We start from the raw sequence: 6,269 nt of genomic DNA on the forward strand, positions 1-6,269 counted from the left end.
CTTTATGTGGGCTTGGGTATTTGATGAGAATTTTACCTTCAAATTGACAGACTTTTTTTTTTAGCATCTCTGGCATTTCAAGGCAAGAGCTAATAATAATAATACTAATAATAGTATTTAAGTACTTACTACGTGCCAAGTACTGTTCTAAGCTCTGAGGTAGATGCCAGGTAGTCAGGTTGTCCCCCATGGGCTCACATCTTAATCCCCATTTTACAGATGAGGTAAATGAGGCACAAAGAACTTAAGTGACTTGCCCGAAGTCACACGACTGACAAATGGAGGAGCCTGGATTAGAACCCACGACCTCTGACTCCCAAGCCTGTGTTCTTTCCACTAAGCCATCCTGTATCCAGACAACCTGAGCAACAGTGGAAGGTGAGGCTTCCTTTAACTTCTGGGCCCCGTCTTTTGCCATCTCAAGTTCTGGCAGTAATGTATTTTGAATCACCTGTTTTCCTTGGATGTCTGTGGATTTTGTTTGATGAAGTTTTGGATTATTTTCACCATGAAATCATTAAGAGCAAAGGTTAATCAGATAGTGGTCATTTCTTTTTGGGTGTGATATGTGCTTTTTCTCTTTGTTCTGAAGAGCAGACATTATTATGAGAGCTGGATATGAACTACCAAATTGAGGAGAGAAACAGTGTTGCCTACTGAGAAGCAGCGTGGCTTAGTGGAAAGAGCAAGGGCTTGGGTGTCAGAGGTCGTGGGTTCCCGACTCTGCTACTTGTTAGCTGTGTGACTTTGGGCAAGTCACTCAACTTCTCTGTGCCTCAGTTATCTGTAAAATGGGGATTAAGAATTTAGGCCCCATATGGGACAACCTGATGACCTTGTATCTACCCCAGTGCTTAGCACATAGTAAGTGCTTAACAAATACCATCATTATTAGTGGAAAGAGCACGGGCCTGGGAGTTGGAGAATTTGGGTTCTAATCCTGGCTTTATCATTTGCCTTCTGTGTGACCTTGGACAAATCATTGAACTTCTATGTGCCTCAGTTATCTCATCTGTAAAATGAAGGTTAAGACTGAGTACTCTGTAGGACAGGGAATGTGTTCAACCTAATTAACTTAGATCTATCCCAGTGCTTAATACAGTGGCTGGCACATGCTAAACACTTAACAAATATCATTTTTAAAAGTCTGGTAGGTTCAGTCTTGAACAATTAGTAGCTGGGTGACTGTGACCTGCTCGTAGATTAATCTTGTCTTGTCTATTTCTGTTGTCATCTCCTGCCCATAGCAGCACCATGGACACATCTCTCCCAGAACGCCCCACCTCTATCTGCAATAGTTCTGGTATTGTATCCATAGAGTTTTCTTGGTAAAGATATGGAATGGTTTACCATTGTCTTCTTCCGCAAAGTCAACTTGAGTCTCTGCCCTTGACTGCCTCCCATGCTGTTGCTGCCCAGCACAGGTGAGTTTTAACTTGAAGCAGCTTGCTTTATACTCACTAGGCACTGCCCAAGCAATGGAATGGCTATGCCTCTGTTTGACTGTCCCTCCCATAAATGAGACTGAGAGAGTATTGGAAACTCTCCAGGTGCGACCTTGAAAGGGGAGATTAATTTTAGACACAGGAAACATGAGACTATCAAGATGTACTAAAATCAAACCAGAATTCATTAATTCATTCAATGGTATTTATTGAGCGCTTACTATGTGCTGGGCACTGTACTAAGCGCTTGGAATGTACAATTCAGCAGATAGACTGTAAGCCTGTCACTGGGCAGGGATTGTCTCTAATCGGGGGAGAATCGAACTGAAGGTCAGAAGCAAACTCCTCCTTGGCTGGAAGAATTAAGTACTAGTATGTAGGGAGTGTTATTCTGTGCAGAACACTTCATTGGCACTTGGGAGAGTGCAATAGAGTTAGACATGCTACGGGACCGCATACACTTTTTTAGGGTATTTAAGTGCTTTTTTTGTGCCAGACACTGTACTGAGCACTAGGGTAGAAACAAGTTAATCAAGTTGGACACAGCCTCCATCACACATACAGTCCTAATCCCCATTTTACAGATGAGAGAACTGAGGCACAGACAAGTTCAGAAAATTGTCTAAGGTCACGCAGCAGATAGTGGAGGAACTAGGACTAGAACCCAGATCCTTCTGATTTGCAAGCCCATGCTCTATCCACTAGGTAATGCTTTTTTCCATTTCTCAGTGAATAGTCAATCGTTGATTCACACTGTGTTCCTAAAGTGAGCAGAAATGTGCAGAGGATACCCCAAGAGTTCTCAGCTGGTAACAAGCCAAGGTGACCTGGACCAGTTATTTATGAGCTATAATACCTCTGAGGCTCAGGAAAACAAATATCGTCGTTGCACACTTAATATTTCAAAAGACTGCGATAAGCAAATGTAGCATGAGATAAATAGAAAGTCTAGAAGTGGGAGCCTCGGAAATCTAGGTTGGCTCATTGACAAATCAGAGCTCCGTTCCTTTGGTAGATCCTAAGGTTTGCAGAGCGGAAAAGTGAATGTGTATTTTTGAGAAGTGCCGTCTTAGATTAAGCACTTGAGAACAGGATATTGAACTGGGAGGTGGATAGGGAGTTTATTAGAAGTTCATATTATGGTTATGAAAGCAAGTCAAGCGGTGAGAGCAGTATGAAAAGAACTGATTAAAAAACAACCCACCCATCATCGTCCATAAGAATTTATTGAACAGTCACTGGTGCGCAGACTAAACCCCATGCTTAAACCCTTAACCTGGAATTTTAAAATTTTCTTCACTTTGCCTGACACTTTGAAGTGTCCGCTCTCACTCTGCTGGATTTCATAATGGGTTCTTGTGGAAAGCCTAATCTCTGGTTGCACTGCTGAAGAATAGTGAAGTGGTCTGGCCTCATGGCAGAATGGAAAGAGCATGGAGTCGGGAGACTTAAATTCTAATCCTGATATTCCACTTGCCCGCAGTGTGACTTTGGGCAAGTCACTTAACCTCTGTGCCTCAGTTTCTTCATCTCTACCTTAGACTCTGAGTCCTACTTGGGATGGAGACTGCCTAATCTGTTTGTTACAATTACCCCAGAGCTTAGTTCAGTGTTTGGCACAAAGTAAACACTTAACAAATAACACAAATAGCATACAACTGGATTGGCTTAGCTTTTGGCAACCTACATCTTATAGAGTAGAATTAGGAGGGTGAATCCAATTTGCCTTCTTTTGATCCTGGGAATTCATGGTTCACTTTTCAATATGAGCAGTAAAACTTCGTTGTGTAACTGTGAGGTTTTTAAGGGCTTACTTTATGCCTAGCACTGTATTCATTATATACTCAGACTGGACCTAGTTAACAAGGAGCTCTTAGTCTAAATCAGAGATGTGCATACTTCAGTTGCTTTTCCTTGATTATTCAAACCAGATTTTGGTGGGCTCATGGTTTTGGTTTTTTTAAGGATCAAAAGTATCCTTATGACAATTATTTTTTTCCTCCACTCATAACCAGAATTATTTTTTTCTAACAAAGCTTTGGAACAAAGATTTTATGACCATGCCAACGTTCAAAACCAATAAAAATGAAATTCCTGAGTGGCCATTTCTAGGAGAATATAGCTTTCTAGGAAGAGTCTTTTCTTTGAAGTTTTATGACTTTATGTGATAATGATCCATTGGGTCATGCTGCCATGATACTGGAATGGGAGAGGTAGGGAGGGTTAAGAGAGTGTGTGGCTGAGTCCCTTTGCATGGCTCAGTGAAACACCAGAAGCCGATCTCATCTAAGACCTCAGTTCTTTCCGTAGATGATTCCCAAATATACCTCTCCTACCTCTCTTTCTCTGCAGTCTCACATTCCCTTGTGCTTTCAGGACATCTCTATGTGGATGTCCCACTGACACCTCAAACGTTAGGTGTCCAAAGCAGAACTCCTCATTTTCCCACTTAAACCCTGTCCTCCCCACCCCACCCCACCCCACCCCGGCTTTCCCATCACTGCAGGCAATACCACCATCCTCCCTGTCTCACAGGCCTGTAAACCTGGCATTTTCCTGAATTCATCTCACATGCATATTCGGGCTGTTACCAATTCCTGTCAGTTCTCCCTGTGCAACACCTCCAGAATCTGCCCCTTCCACTCCATGGTAACTACTACAATGCTGATTTATGGACTTACCATACACCGCATTAACAATTTCATCAGCCTCCTTGCTGGCCTTCTCTCTCCCCTCTCCAGTCCATACTCCACTCTTCTGCCCATACTTCACTCTGCTGCCCAGATTATTTTCCTAAGCAAACTTGCAGGCCATATTTCCCTATTCCTCACACACCTTCACTGGTTGTCCAGCTACCTTATGCATTAAACAGAAACTCCTTACCACTGGTTGTAAGATAATCAATTAGCTCTCTCCTTCCCACCTTTCCTTGCTGATCTCCTACTACAAACCAGCCCACACACTTGGGTCCTCTAATGTCAACCTTCACACTGTACCTTGATCTCATCTCTCTTGCCACTACCATTTTCCCTTGTTTTCTGACCTCAAAGTCCCACGTCTTTATTTGACAGGTCCCTAAACTTCCCCACTTTCAAAGTCCTACTTTCCTGATTAAGCCCTCTTTTCTCCTATCCTTCCTCCCTTTTGTGTCATCAGTTGGACTTGAATCTCTACCTCTTAAGCACGAGATAATTCATCACACCCTCAACCCCATTGCACTCTTGTACTTACCCATTTCGCCAAACCTGTAATTTATTTGAATGGTCTGTCTCCTCCTTTAGATTGTAAACTTCTTGGGAGCAGGGATTTTATCTACCAACTCTACTGAATTGTGACCTTCCCTTCTGGGATCATAGTCTTTGCATTTTTTCTAAAGCAGTACTGTACCCAGTAATAATAATATTGTGATATTTGTTAAGCACTTACTATGTACTGAGCACTGGGATAGGCACAAGATAATTAAGTCGGCCACAGTCCTGGACCCACATGAGTCTCAATCTAAAGAGAAGGTAAAATGAGAATTTCATCCTCCTTTTACAGAAGAGGAAACTGAGACATAGAGACATTAATGAATTGCTCAAGGTGACACACAGCAGGAACGTGGCAGAGTCAGGATCAGATCCCACATCTCCCTGACTCTCCCGCTCTCTCCACCTACCAGCCCCAAGCTCTTTCTACTAGGCCACGCTACTTTTCAGGTAGATCGTTAATGAAAAGGAATAAAAATATCAGTGTGTGTGAAGAGGACACGAGATCCTCAGACCTCTTTACAATGTTCCACCCATAACAATTTAGTTACTAAAGGCAAGCGGTCATAATGAAAACATGAGTTTTTGTGTGGATTCTAATTTAAGTATTCCGCATGGTTGCTGTTGGCTCACAGGGATGATTTGTAAATTGAATGTCTCATTGAAATCCTGTTTCTCTGCTGAAATGGATTGCTTGGCAATAAAAAGCACTTGGTTTGGTGAAATTCAGGGACAATCCCACCCCCTGGTTCACAGATTTGAATATGAGAAGCATCCATATTCTGGATTAGTCTGCATTTAATCTGGACATTTCTCTGGCTAAGGGCAGATGAGATTCTGGACTTGATTGCTTGGCTTCTTGCTTGTGTCTTGCAGAATGGATTCTAAAATTGTCTCTAAACTTGAAACCAAAGCAAAATTGGTGGATTTCTGAAAATCTTTCAGAGGGTGATGTCTTCACTTTTCCTTTTCCACCACTTAGCCAGTACCACCCTCCCCTGCCTCCCCAAGGCATTTCTGAGAACAGAGCTGATGTGTGGTCCAGAAGAAAATGAAAAATAATGATTGCAAAGGTCTTTTGTGTATTGCTTCATTACTCATTGTGTAGTTTTTTTTTTTCTAAAGGGTGTAATGGAGTCCCTAAATTGATATATCCAAACTGATGACACCAAGAAATACAACATCTGTCCCTGGTGTTCCCAGGGATAATTTACTTCAGTGAGGCATAATTTCATGCCTTGTTAAAGGAAGAGAGACCTCTTGATGACTGAAGGTGAAATGAGGGGACAGGCTTCACTAGAGGAAAACAGATCTCAGTGGGTTTTTCTTGAGGATTTGACATTTCAAAACAATGTATTAGTGTCTGTAGGTCAGAAGCAAGATTGTGTGGAGAGAAGGCTCCTGAGGTAAAGTATAACTGTCCCATGTATTTTTTTTTGGAAAACACAAATGATCTTTCCTTGCTCTGCTGGCAACAATCAGCATGACCTAATGGGAAAAGCACAGACCTGGATTCTAATCCCAGCTGTGCCACTTGTCTGCTGTGTGAACTTAACTTCTCTGTACCTCTGTTTCC

At 42.2% G+C, this 6,269-nt stretch overlaps 1 protein-coding gene across 1 annotated transcript in view; it reads left to right on the forward strand.

Moving 5' to 3' along the window:
- The window catches only part of MARCHF1 (membrane associated ring-CH-type finger 1), a 495,472-nt gene that overhangs the window by 176,241 nt on the left and 312,962 nt on the right, over nt 1-6,269 (forward strand). The window lies entirely within an intron of this gene.

Source organism: Ornithorhynchus anatinus, chromosome 12, assembly GCF_004115215.2.
Source record: "Ornithorhynchus anatinus isolate Pmale09 chromosome 12, mOrnAna1.pri.v4, whole genome shotgun sequence".
In the NCBI taxonomy this organism is placed as follows: Eukaryota; Metazoa; Chordata; class Mammalia; order Monotremata; family Ornithorhynchidae; genus Ornithorhynchus; species Ornithorhynchus anatinus.